This window comes from Nematolebias whitei, chromosome 3, assembly GCF_014905685.2.
Source record: "Nematolebias whitei isolate Nwh7 chromosome 3, NemWhi1, whole genome shotgun sequence".
NCBI classification, from domain to species: Eukaryota; Metazoa; Chordata; class Actinopteri; order Cyprinodontiformes; family Rivulidae; genus Nematolebias; species Nematolebias whitei.
This window is the reverse complement of record NC_056500.1, coordinates 33,727,731-33,742,348: the sequence shown is the minus strand read 5'-3', so window position 1 is coordinate 33,742,348 and position 14,618 is coordinate 33,727,731.

Here is a 14,618-nt window from a genome sequence, read left to right as displayed (position 1 = left end):
AGAATAAGATTTATTATCAATGCACCAAGTTACAACGAGAACATGTATGTACAGTCATCCGAAAGATGGACGTAGTGCACTAAGCTGTTACTATTAAAAAAAAGCGCAGCCCTCTTATTCTTCCTCAGAATAATATTTTTGCTTAGATGAGAAAAGGGAAGAAAACTTGAGGAGAGACGGTATTAAAAAAAAGATCTCTCACACCTTGTCCTAGACAGGACACAATTTGAGGCATCAAAAAATCCTACCACAGCACGCATATAAATAGGTGTGATATATGTACATATAGGCTGGTGAAGACTTTGAATTTTAAGGGAAGGTCGTTTATTTTTACTTTTACCTTCAAATTCACCACTTTTATTTACTTTTTTTTTTTTTACAAAAGTTCAAACACCTTTTTTATATCTCTTTCGGAAATGCAATTTTCAACCAGTTTTTTTTCTATGACATAGTTACTTAAGTAAGCATTAAGCTTTTGTTTCATTTAAAAAAGTGGAATGCCATTTTTTGCTTTCAAAATGCATTTTTTGTTCAAAAGTGGACAAACCTTTAAGCACCACTAAACGAATCGGTGATGTCATTCATGAAAGGGAAACATTCAGTTCTCAAATATCATTTCCCCAAAGGTCTTTGAGGACCAAAGCAAATCTAAATTTACTTGTTCTGTGTCCATATAATACACCAACAGATCACACAGACTTGCACTAACAGTACTAAATAAGGGCTCTGAATAGGTACACATTTCACATGCATGCAGGCTTTACATGAGCTTCTTATCAGCAAGTGAGTAAGCTTTGAGCTTGATTTGTTGTTCTTTTGGTTGAGTTATGCATTGCATGCCAGCCACTTTCTTTCTCCACAGCTGATGTCCACTCATCTGTGTTAAATCTCTCTTCTTGTCTTCATCTTTGCTTCCCTTTCCCATCCCTCCCTCTCCTCTTTATCCACACAAGAATGTGTGATATGTAGACCAGCAGACGTGGTGTGCAATATTCCTGCTGAGCATAGGGAGAAGGTCAGACATGGTGGTAAAAAACAAGCCTGCTGCTACCTTGGCTCACACATCCTTTATCACTTCTCTTATTTCTGATTAACATCTTACATCTAATTTTATCTCCTTTCACCTCTGTATCATTACGGTTTTATCCACTGTGTATCTGTAAAAGACAGTGAAAAAAGTAGAAAGATAGATCACTGATTGCATTGACATTCAAATTTATTTGTTTTATTGCATGAATTATCACCCAGCATTCAAACGATTGATTTCCTGTTTTATATTTTCTTAACGTTTGTTGCATTTTACCTAATCGGACTGTGTGCTATTTCAAACTTGAACAATCAGCTTGTTTAAAGGTGGAGGCAACACCTTTCAATTTTTGTAACTTTTGTACTTTTCTAAATATTTAATTTGTTTGTAATTTTTCCCCAAAGAAATACATAAAAAAGGTTTTCTCTAGCGGGCAGCATGGTGGCGCAACTGGTAGAGCTGCTGCCTCTCAGTGAGCAGGTCCCTGGTTCAAACCCCGGTCCAGGGGCCTTTCTGGGTGGAGTTTGCATGTTCTCTCCGTGCATGCGTGGGTTTTCTCCGGGTACTCCAGTTTCCTCCCACATACCAAAAACATGCATGTTAGGCTGATTGGTAACTCTAAATTGTCCCTAGGTGTGAGTGAGAGAGTGAATGGTTGTTTGTCTCGTTTGTCTCTATGTGGCCCTGTGATGGACTTGCGACCCATCCAGGGTGTACCCCGCCCCTCGCACAGTGATTGCTGGACATGGGCACCAGCGACCCCCGTGACCCAAAATGGAATAAGCGGGTAAAGAAAATGGATGGATGGATGGAGGTTTTCTCTAGCAAGGTTAAGTCAGGTCCTTAGGACAGATTCTTTTTGTTGAAACAATTAGTCTTTTATCCAAAAGACTTTTTCAGTCTGAGGAGCTGCAATAAACTCACTCTTATAAACAGCACCTTCTCACAGTGGATCAACCTGTTTGCTGGTGACATCCAGAACTAGCTGTTCACATGTAAAAAGAGGACCATCAGCCTAAGTACAAAGGTACAAAGTTCTTTATTTGCTATTTGTGCACAGACCAACAATCCAGGTACATTGGAATTCTTGTGCAGAGCTCTCTCAGTCATAGTCAAAAACACTGAAGCAACACTAAATAAATAAATAAAACAAAAATAAGAGCAAAGTGATTTATATCAATGCTGTACAGAATGTAAACTATGTCACATGACAAATGAAGTTAGTGTAGGGTTATTATTGCACCTGATTCAGTTAAAATTGATCATTAGTGCTCTGATGGCCACTTGCTAGTCACAGAGAGCTGAGTGATACTTGTAATAACAACATTGTAAGAGGGGAACAGTTGAACATGGAGGCTTCCACCCCTGTTTGAATGGTTGAGACAGACCAATTTTACTATTAAGGCTTTACAGGCCATAGAAGAGCACATCTGACACAAACGTACAGCACACCTACAGGTTGGTCAGACCACATTTCAGCAGGTGATGAATTTCACGGAAAAGGCACGTCTAGCATAGCATATCAAGTCCAAGACCTGACAACAAAAGAAGTTTAATTTACTGGTAACTCGTCAAGCCCACCCCAATTCCAATAACAATACAGTAAATGGAAGACAACACTCTGGTAGACAGTCACACACCAGGGAAACAGAGGTGTCTTCAGTTTCTCCTATTGTTGTCAACCATGGAGGAGGTAGAAAAGATAACCTAGACATCCAAAAAAGTTCAATCTGGTCCTCTGGACATTCAAAATTCATTTTGAATGTCCAGAGGACCAGATTGAACTTTTTTGGATTTTTCTACCTGGATTATTGAGCATGCATCAGGATAACCTAGACATCCTTTTCAGGGACACCACTGACTCATTGGTTCAAGGATTTTGATGACACCTGGGTTAAAATTAGATCTCAGGAAGTCCAACATTTCACTGATCACATCAACTCTGTGTATAAATGTATAAAGTTCACACAAGTAGTTATAAACATGGCAGGTTGGCTATCTGGGACTGCAAGGTCTCAGTGTCTGATGGAGGATATTTGCAAATAGATGTCAATTCAATTCAGTTAATGTATATAACCCCAAGTCACAACAGAAGTCACCTCAGGGCGCTGAACAGAAACATTATATATCTATATATAAAAAATAAGTTAACACTATTTATCTGAGGAAAAGACTGCTTTGAATTTAATTCCATTGCAGAACTCTCATCTTGAGCAAGCATGAAGGCAATGGTGAAAAGGAAAACTCCCTCATGAGGAAGAAACCTTTAGCAGAATCAGGTTCAGGACAAGTGGCCATCTGCTTCAACCAGTTGGGTTTTATAGGAACAGATACTTAATGGCAGGTCAAGAATCACATGTTAAGATAGAAATTGTCACAGTTTACACTCTGTGTTTTCCTTTTCTCATCACTCTGTTCACTGTTTGACTTTTTCTTCTCTGCTCTCCTGGGTTTTTCCTCTGCTGCTTCCACCAGCCTCTTTACATGCCACACCTCTCTCTCTCTGATTGCTGCTGACAGTTTCCACCTGTTTCTGGGTGTATATATACTTCCTGCTTTCTCCACTACATTGCCAGATCAACTGCTTGCTTCCAGCCACAGTTATCCAGCATACTCTCTTTGTTCATAGCTCTTTAATCTTGATCCACGCCTGTTTCCCTCGACCACGCTTTTTACCTGTCCCTTTTGTGCCTCAGCCTTCTGATCTTGTTGACGACCTATGCCTGTTTTTGGATTTCGTCTTTGCCTCTCCCTATTGGTACTGTCTCCTCTTCTGATCCCATGTATGAACCCTGCTCATCCTCGACTACGCCTCTGTATTTCCCTTGGTCTCTGCAGATCTTTTTTTTTTTTCTCCCAGGCTCTGATCGAGGTGGCAGCTTTTTTTTCCTCCCCCGTTTTTCCTTCTTCCTGCTCTGCTCTCTGTCTGTCTGAAGTGCCTGGGTCTCATCTCCCGAACATAAATTAAGAAGATTATGGATTTGGTATCGTGGGCCCTCAACTCTATTGACAAGATTTTTTCATCAAAGCGATAAGGTCCTGGAGAACCGGCGTGTCCAGCTGAGACTCACACTGTGGGGTACATCATGGATTTGTGGGGAGTGTGGCAGATGATGTGTATCTCAGTCCTGTCTCAGGAGGATGTTGAAGACGTTTATATATTTGGAATAATGATAGCAGGGACTCTGCTTTTTGGCGTCGGCGGGGCTCTGTTATATCAACTTTTAAAGAAGACATCGGCAGCAGTTTCGGCCATGGAAAAGCTTCCGAGTCAGTGTGAAGGTCTGGTCCTCGCTGTGAGAACTTTGAATCGTCTGGTTTACGAGCTTAACTGTAAGCTGGAGGCGATTGAGAATCGCAGGCCACCTGCGGCTTCTGGGACTTGTCAGTAGCTATGTTTACATGCGCAGAATTCTTTGACCGGATTGAAATGTGTTCTGTTTGAATAATTCAAATGTATTGTTTACATGGGCACAATCTGTTCATGATGAGCGTTTACATGCAGCGGGCTTTGTTCTGAACAGCAGTACTGACATGCGCAGAGTGGTAAACTCTCCTTTAAAAAAAACACCGAAGAAGAAGTTCTACTTCCGGGTAAACATAAACAAACCTGAGCACCCAAAATGGACCCGCAACAGGTTTTAATGATGGTGGAGACGTTACTGCACTCCCTGACTGAGCTACAGGTAATAGAAATCATTTTGAGCTCTTTAAAAGTTTCTAGTAGAAATGTTGTGTCGCTCACCGACCAGTTTTACTTCCCTGACATGCTAATATTATTAGCATTAGCCAGGCGGAAATGGCAAAGTCGCACATGCGCAGTCAGGTCAGTTTTTCACCATCAGATAAAAACGAACAGATCAAGCGTTTACATGCGCACCGATCGGGTTTCGGATCAGCGTAAACCACCCGTTTCGTTCTGATCAGAAATTATAACGGATCGCGCCGAATACACAAAAAATAACCCGAACGGAGTGTTTACATTACACACTTTTATTCCGACCGGCCATTTGATCCGGTTACTTATGTCCATGTAAACATACCCAGTGTGATGGGTTCGACCCTTGAAGGAGACTCATAGCATGGATCAGTGGAATGGAATCCCACAATTAGGCATTTTCGGAACCAGAACGCCCAGATGGACTCAAGGCTGAAGAAAAAGTAATCTGTCTGCCTGAAGAAAAACAAGAATCAAGCTTATCTGAATCAGCCTCCCGATGGCCTCGGAGACGGGCTGACTATCAATTTCTCCTGGGACATGAGTACCCAAGGACAAAAGCTTCATTTATCACCCCCCCCCCCCCCCCCACGGATAATTTTCTGTGCAAGCTTATCAGAACTGCTGGCTGAAACAACATCTTCAGAAACTGTGGCTGATCTGAAAAAACCCTCATGGACAAATCTTGATGTCAAATGTAAGTGTAATCATGTTTTAATTGTGCTTGCTGCTAGAGTTTTTTTGATGTCTCAAATCGTGTCCTGATAGACAAGATGTGAAAGATCTTTTTTTGTAATACCACTATTTACCCTCATGTTTCTACCCCTTTTCCTATCTAAGATTATTATCTGATAAGGATAAAAATGGCCGCGCTCTCTACAGTTGCAGCTTCGTGCACTCCGCCCATCTTTCGGACGACTGTACGTACATATTCGCGTTGTACCTCGGTGCAATTCCAATAAAGTTTATTCTGATTCTGATTCTCTGTGTCTCCGCTGGAGTGTCCCATTACAACAAGAAAGGTTAGTGTTTCATCAGACCGTCTGTATTCAGATAACTACTCGTTATTCTGTCAAACACTAACCTTTCTCCTCTGTATCATTTTAGATACAGTTCCTGCCCCTGAACTTGAGACACCGGAAGCTGTTTATTTACTCAATAAACATTTTAAAAACCTTTCTGAGTCTGTGTGTAGGATCCTCTGCTATCAGATCTCTGACAGAAATAGTATAAAATGAAAAGCATTTAATTTTAATAATTCATTTAAGGAAATTAGGTCAATGTGTCCTCTTGTAGTCTAAGCCTATCAGCATAACAAGCAAACCCTAACTATAGGATTTATCAAAAAAGAAAGTCTTAATCCCAGTCTTAAAACTGGACAATGTGTCATCCTTACGAACAGAAACTTGAAGTTGATTCCACAAGAGAGGAGCCTGATAACTGGAAGATCTTCCTCCCATTCTGCTTTTGGAAACTCTAGGAACCGTAAGTAAGCCTGCAGTCTGAGAGCAAAGTGCTCTGTTAGGAAAATATGGAACATTAAGATCTCGAATATAAGATGGAGCTAGGTTGTTGAAAGCTTTGTAGGTTAGAAGTAAAGTTTTGAATTCAGTTCTGAATTTGACAGAGAGCCAAAATAGAGAGAAACTAAAACTGGAGCGATATGATCTCTCCTACTAACTCCATTTGAGGGTGCATTCACACCAGCCCTGTTTAGTCCGCTTTAATCGAACTCTAGCTCGTTTTCCTAGAAAGTCCGGTTCGTTTAGGGAGGTGTGAACACGCCATCGAACTCTGTCACGGAACAAAAAGGCGAACTCTGGCCCAGGCTAAAACCTAGGTCTCAGTCCGGTAGAAACGAACTCCAGCGCGGTTCGAGTACAGTGTGAATGTAAACAGACCGGACCCCGCTCCACAGGGTAAACAAACACGCATTGCTCTGACCTTATATGGAGCCGTCAGCTGCCTTGTGTGGAAAACAATATTCTCCATGGTCTTCTGTCTCATCTTCTGCTCATGCTAAGTCCATTTTTGAAAAATGACAAACTATAACTCCTAAAACTGCTAAAACTTGATGCCACTTGGTTTTTATTTTTATTTACAGAAGAAGAAGAAGTGTCTTCAGAGGTTTTTGTGTCGTTTCTTTCAGTAGTTCTTGGTGCAGTGCCCCCACAGGCGAGCGGGGGAACAGGTTGGTTCAACAGGTTGACTCGACTGCACAGTGCAGTGTGAATGCAAACGTACCAGCTCAAATGTAAACAAAAGCTCATGAATATTGGTCCCGAACCGAACCGAGTCTACCGGACTATCTAGTGTGAAAACGACCTAAGACTCTGGCAGCAGCATTATGGATTAACTGAAGACCTTTTAAAGAAGTATTTGGACAACCAAATAATAAAATATTGCAATAGTCCAGTCCAAATGTGTATAGCAAACCCACCCACACAGACCAGTATTTGCAGTTTGACTCTCATCACCCCCTGGAGCACAAGTTAGAAGTCATCAGGACTCTGTACCCAAGAGCATACAGCATCCCCACTACCTCAGGAGCCAGGCAGAATGAGTAATCCCACACAAGACAGGCCTTGGTGCAATGTGGATACCCTAATTGGGCCTTCCTGAAAGCAGAGAAGAAACCCAGACAGGACTCCAGCCAGCCAGGTTAAAAGGAGGAACCCAGACTCAGACTAGTGGTATGTTGCAGGAGTTTCAGATAAACTGAGACATTTATTTTCTAAACATGACATCCCAGTGGCTTTTAAACCCCAAAATATGTACATTATGGTAAAGACTGGTCCATCCCAAACATCCAGTCCCCCGGCACAGAGCATTGTATATGCTGCTCAGTGTCAAGAGTCCTGTGATCAGTCAAACTTCAGGAAAATTAAACTGCCACTGGCCAAAAAGGATGGCCCAGTACAGAAGAGCAACATCATCAGGTCAGCACTCTGCAGTTTACACTCATCTGCAGACCACAGGTCACTCATTCAGGGATGAAGATGTTCACATCCTTGATAGAGAGGAATATTGTTCCTCTATAAAAAGCTTTATACATACCATAGTTTAGATAGTTAGTTTTCTGCTTCTTTTGATTTTAACAATGCAGTTTTTACTTGTTCAGAACATTTCAGCTGCTAGCAATTACATTGCAGTTTCACAGAAAATGCAATATATTTACTTACAGATCATCATAGCCTGTCTGAATTCTCTTACCATCGGGAGAATGTGTTTAGTTGTTATACACCCCCAAATTACTTTACAATTGAAGAAAGATATGCATTTGATTTACTGGAAGATAACAGTGACAGATTAAAAAAAGATTTGGAATCAAATGAATAAAATGCTAAGGAGGAGTATGAGATGGTTGCATAATGGCTCGCTTTTCTGTTACTGATCATCAGAACATATTGCTTAGTTGTTTTTATGCATGTGGACATTGTGCAACACATGCACCTCTTACAGTGCCTTGCAAAAAGTATTCGGCCCCCTTGAACTTTTCAAACTTTTGCCACATTTCAGGCTTCAAACATAAAGATATAAAATTTAAATTTTTTGTGAAGAATCAACAACAAGTGGGACACAATCGTGAAGTGGAATGAAATTTATTGGATGTGTCAAACTTTTTTTAACAAATAAAAAACTGAAAATTGGGGCATGCAATATTATTCAACCCTTTTACTTTCAGTGCAGCAAACTCACTCCAGAAGTTCAGTGAGGATCTATGAATGATCCAATGTTGTCCCAAATGACTGATGATGATAAATAGAATCCACCTGTGTGTAATCAAGTCTCCGTATAAATGCACCTGCTCTGTGATAGTTTCAGTGTTCTGTTCAAAGTGCAGAGAGCATCATGAAGCCCAAGGAACACACTAGGCAGGTCCAAGATACTGTTGTGGAGAAGTTTAAAGCCGGATTTGGATACAAAAAGATTTCCCAAGGTTTAAACATCCCAAGGAGCACTGTGCAAGCAATCATATTGAAATGGAAGGAGTATCAGACCACTGCAAATCTACCAGGACCCGGCCGTCCCTCTAAACTTTCATCTCGAACAAGGAGAAGACTGATCAGAGATGAAGCCAAGAGGCCCATGATCATTCTGGATGAACTGCAGAGATCTACAGCTGAGGTGGGAGAGTCTGTCCATAGGACAACAATCAGTCGTACACTGCACAAATCTGGCCTTTATGGAAGAGTGGCAAGAAGAAAGCCATTTCTCAAAGATATCCATAAAAAGTGTTGTTTAAAGTTTGCCTCAAGCATCTGGGAGACACACCAAACATGTGGAAGAAGGTGCTCTGGTCACATGAAACCAAAATCCAACTGTTTGTCCACAATGCAAAACGATATGTTTGGTGTAAAAGCAACACAGCTCATCACCCTGAACACACCATCCCCACTGTCAAACATGGTGGTGGCAGCATCATTGTTTGGGCCTGCTTTTCATCAGCAGGGACAGGAAAGATGGTCAGAATTGATGGGAAGATGGATGGGGCCAAATACAGGACCATTCTGGAAGAAAACCTGTTTGAGTCTGCAAGCGACCTGAGACTGGGACGGAGATTTATCTTCCAACAAGACAATGATCCAAAACATAAAGCCAAATCTACAATGGAATGGTTCACAAATAAATGTATCCAGGTGTTGGAATGGCCAAGTCAAAGTCCAGACCTGAATCCAATCGAGAATCTGTGGAAAGAGCTGAAGACTGCTGTTCACAAACGCTCTCCATCCAACCTCACTGAGCTCGAGCTGTTTTGCAAGAAAGAATGGGCAAGAATTTCAGTCTCTCCATGTGCAAAACTGATAGAGACAAACCCCAAGAGACTTGCAGCTGGAACTGCAGCAAAAGGCGGCGCTACAAAGTATTAATGCAAGGGGGCCAAATAATATTGCACGCCCCACTTTTCAGTTTTTTGTTAAAAAAGTTTGACACATCCAATAAATTTCATTCCACTTCACGATTGTGTCCCACTTGTTGTTGATTCTTCACAAAAAATTTAAATTTTATATCTTTATGTTTGAAGCCTGAAATGTGGCAAAAGATTTAAAAGTTCAAGGGGGCCAAATACTTTCACAAGGCACTGTACCATACAGGCCTTGCAGTCCCAGAACATGAGTTGAAAAACTAAAAAAAAAGAGGAACGATGATAGAGGAAAAAAGACAAGTACCTTCTGACTTTGGGAACAGTGTAAATGAAGAAGTGAGAGGGCAAAGAGAAGATGAAAAGGTGGGGGGAGCGAAAAGGTTTAGCATGTGTTTCTGATATAACATAATTCACCTTCAAAACACATCACATACTTTAGCCAAACATAGGCAGAAGGTGACAGATGTGTGTGTGTGTTGGGAGGGGGGTATATGAGTGTCTCTTTGTACACTCAGGACCAACAGAATTTGTAAAGACTTATTTCCTTTTTATTATCTTCAGTTTTCACTTCCACACAGAATCCATTTATTGCATGCAGATTAATTTGCACAATGCAAAAAACACACAAAAAAATGTGAAGGCTGAAGTCTTTTTTGATTTCAGTTTAAACTTTAAACAGGGCCCTTTGACCCACAGCAGATGAAAGGTCACACAGATACAGGGGCGGATGTCAAACAGGGCAACTCTGTTACAGATGACCTTCTAAACAAAACAAACCTTGTCAGTCTGCTGACCGCAGCTTTGCCAAAATTCTATCTTATCTCACAGCCACAGCTATACACTTTCTCTTATCTCCAATCATAAATAAAAAACATGATTCAGACCTGTCAGCTCGTCCTTACTGATCACTGCTCTGACGTGCTCTTGTTGAAGCAGATTAGCTTTTGCATAAACCTCACTCCCAGACGTTTCAGCATCTACATGAGTCTTAACACAGGTGCTGTCATGATGCAAAACCACAGACGTTTTTCAGAGGTAGAGAGAGTTTACACTGACAGGTAATGATTAAAAAAAATGCTATAAAAATTAATATATTGCATATTTGTTTGCTGGTCGTGGATCATCCATCCATCCATCCATTATCTTTACCCGCTTATTCCATTTTTGGGTCACGGGGGTCGCTGGTGCCCATGTCCAACAATCACTGTGCGAAGGGTGGGGTTCACCCTGGACGGGTCGCAAGTCCATCACAGGGTCACATAGAGACAAACGAGACAAACAACCATTAACGCTCTCACTCACACCTAGGGACAATTTACAATTACCAATCAGCCTAACATGCATGTTTTTGGTCTGTGGGAGGAAACCGGAGTACCCGGAGAAAACCCACACATGCACGGAGAGAACATGCAAACTCCACCCAGAAGGGCCCCTGGACCGGGGTTTGAACCAGGGACCTGCTCACAGAGAGGCAGCAGCTCTACCAGTTGCGCCACCGTGCTGCCCGATCATGGATCAAATAAACTATATTAAAAATAGAATATTCAAATAATAAATGGACTGATTAAGTCTAAATCATTCCTCAAGTTAGTACTATTTTAAACTAGAGGTACATAAGTTTTTCTTTTTTTCTACAGTTGAAACCTTGCAGAGCCGAATTAAAAATAAATTAATTCTGGCTCCTGGTAGGATTGACTGAATTATTTATATTGATGTATTATTGTGCAGGATTTTCTAAATCACACACACAAAAAAAACCTCCATCAGGTTAACTCATTTTTAATAAACCGCAAGACACATTTCTTTTATGCTTCAAGCTAACTATGCCAGAAGTTCTCAACCCTGGTCCTCGAGGAACGCTATCCTGCATGTTTGAGTTGTTTCCCTGCTTTGACACACATGCTTTGAATGAATGGGTTTTGAACAGGCTTTGACAGAACTTGAAGAAGTAATTAAATCGCTGCATCAGGTGTGTTGGAGCAGGGAATCAATCAACTAAAACATGCAGGATATTGTTCCTGGAGGACCAGGGTTGGGATCCACTGAACTATGCTAACCAACTGTTTCACAGTGCAGCCACTCACAGTCATTAAAATGTCACTAGTAAATTTAATCAATGTAAAAAGAGTTTTTCTGAATACAATTACATAATTTATTACACTTTAGACCTCTAAGGAGCCTTACACACTGTGCTGACAATCAACTAACATGTAGCTACATCTGGAGCATTGAGGAACATCTGTCCCTTCAGTCTTTGTAGTATTATATACACCATATGTTCTTTCAGACCTATTTTTAGATCAGGTAATAAAAGCACACATGTATCAAACAATCTGAATAATGTATTACTTTCTGATTCTAAATAACCTAAATATGTCTAACTCAGCTAGAACTTTGTCATAAACTTAAACCAACTAACAATGATTTTTTTTTTTACAGACTGTTTTTATTTGTTTCCTTAATTAATGTTTACCAGACTCCTTAATTTGGCACTGCAAACTCACCTGCTCATTAGCTTAATTGCTATTTGCTAATACATTAGTACAGAGTGCACTAATAATAAAGCTAAGAAATTTGAAGATTTAGCATTCATTGATTAGGAAACAAAAAAAAAAAACACTTGTGCAGTTTGCTCTTGTTAAGCATGGCTGTACTTTTCCCGGTGTCTTTATTATATCAGCTGGAGCAGTTCAATGTGCCACTTAACTTCCATTACACAATAAAGAGACAAATAAATAAACATGATTTGCCAGGAAACAGACCTTGTAAGTACAATTTTTTTTAAATGTAAGAGATAACATTTTACTTTGACCTCTTTGTACTTGGACCAGATGATGCCTTCTACAGCTCTGTGCTAATTCAGGTTTTGATCATCCAAAATGTCAGGTTTTTATTGCTATTGTAGTGAACTAGGCTAACTAATCCCACATAAGACTTTGCCAAAAAGTTCAGAAAAGAGAAAATGTATTTTCTGCTTAACGTTATAAGACTCAAGTGCCTCTCTTGATGACCCAACTTTTAGATTTTATGGGCTGATTAAAGACTGTAGTGTTTAACAACAGATGGTCTGATCCTAGACGAATTACTGAAAAGCAGTGTAATCTCAATGTTGGCAGAGATGTCAAGTGATGAATAGGACATTATCAGAATCAATGGTTGTCAAGCAACAATTGTAAGATCTTTTCACAGTTGTAGATTTCAGAGATTTTAATGTCTGCTCTTTGATAAACTTAATCTTTCTAGCCATTTGTCAACAGATTTTTTTCTATATAATTTATTTAGTCTTTAAGACTTTCTGGGGGAGCATAGGATGACAACTACAAAAATACAAATACAAAATACTTTATAGCCAAAATAAAAATCAGTCAATCATTGTGTTCTGCAGAGGAGGGAGCCGAGAGCGGTGAGCATGTTCATAGATGCTCTTAAGGTCACTGTAAGAGTTCTGATAAGGATGGAATAATCAGCCAATGTCCTCCGGTGAGATCCATAAACATTCTCGAGGAATGTCGAGGAATGGCCAAGAATAACGTCTATGAGAATCCAAGAGTCCTGAAATGATGACACAAAGTTTATTCAGCTGGTTTCATAAGGTTATCAGTTGGAAATTCCTCAGGGAGGGGGTGGTGAGCGTCAGATCACATGTTCTCCAGGTGAATTCAGATAAGATGGCCTTCAAGGCCAGCCAAGGGATCCAAATTCAGATAAACACAGTTGTTTTGGGGACAGGCAGAACTTAATGACATCAACCTTGAATCTGTGTTGGTCAACTCAGTTCCGAAATGTCCAAAATACATGGCCACACCAATGGAACGTGACTGAGTAAAATCCCCAAGATCTGATCCATTCTTCCCAAAGCATTTGAGTTCGGGTACTCGAGACACGAACCAAGCCATCATAAAGGCAAGCAGCGTGATCGGGTCCAAATTTGCTGCCGACGACTTCCTTGATTGATTGATAAAACCAGCAACCAGCCGAATCCAAAAAATAGGAACCAGTTATCGAAAATCCAATTAAATATGCGTCCTTAAAATCCACAAATGGCAGCAGAGATAGACACATCATCAAGTCTTCCAAGTCAGTGAGATATCCAGCTACGTGCGTGCCAACAGGGCAAATCAGCTCGCCTATAGCCTGTCTTCTCTTCGAAGAAATGTTGTAAATTGAGTTGTTTTGTTGAGTTAATTTTGTAAAGTACCATTCAATTCATGGCAGCAAGGTAGCGCAGTTGGTAAAGCTGCCATTTCTCTGCCAGAAGATTGCCTGTTCGAATCCCAGCCAGTAGTCTTTCTGGGTGGAGTTTGTATGTTCTCTCCGTGCATGCATGGGTTTTCTCCGGGTACTCCAGTTTCCTCCCACAGATCAAAAACATGCATGTTAGGCTGATTGGTAACTCTAAATTGTCCCTAGGTGTGAGTGAGAGAGTGAATGGTTGTTTGTCTCATTTGTCTCTATATGTGTTCCTGTGATGGACTTGTGACTTGTCCAGGGTGTCCTCCCTTCTCTCGCACAGAGATTGCTGGATATGGGCACCAGTGGCCCCCATGACCCAAAAAGGAAGAAGCAAGAAAAAGGTAATGGGTGGATGTTTCAGTTCAAGACAACTGTTTATTTTTTCTGCAAGTCACAGTACAATTCCACCTAATATTTCCCTTAATATTCACAACATGACTTCAACATTGATGTCATTGTCTGGACTTTATTAGGATGCACTCTCTTCAGCCTTTTCATTTCATTGCTGTGGTCATGTCAAAACATGTTGAATACAATTGGACTAGTAGACATCTGTGTGACTGTGTGCATGTACATTGGACCACAACCAGTGACTCTTCTCTGCCCAAAGGACACCAGACCTCTATTGGCTCTCAGAGGAACTTATCTTTACCTCATTATTTCTAACCACAGGCACTTTTCAGAAACTGGAGAACTTTGCTTCTCTCCGTCTCCCTCTGCTTTTTCTGCCATCACAGTTGTTGTGAGAGATGTTTGATTTAAGTTTTAGCGTT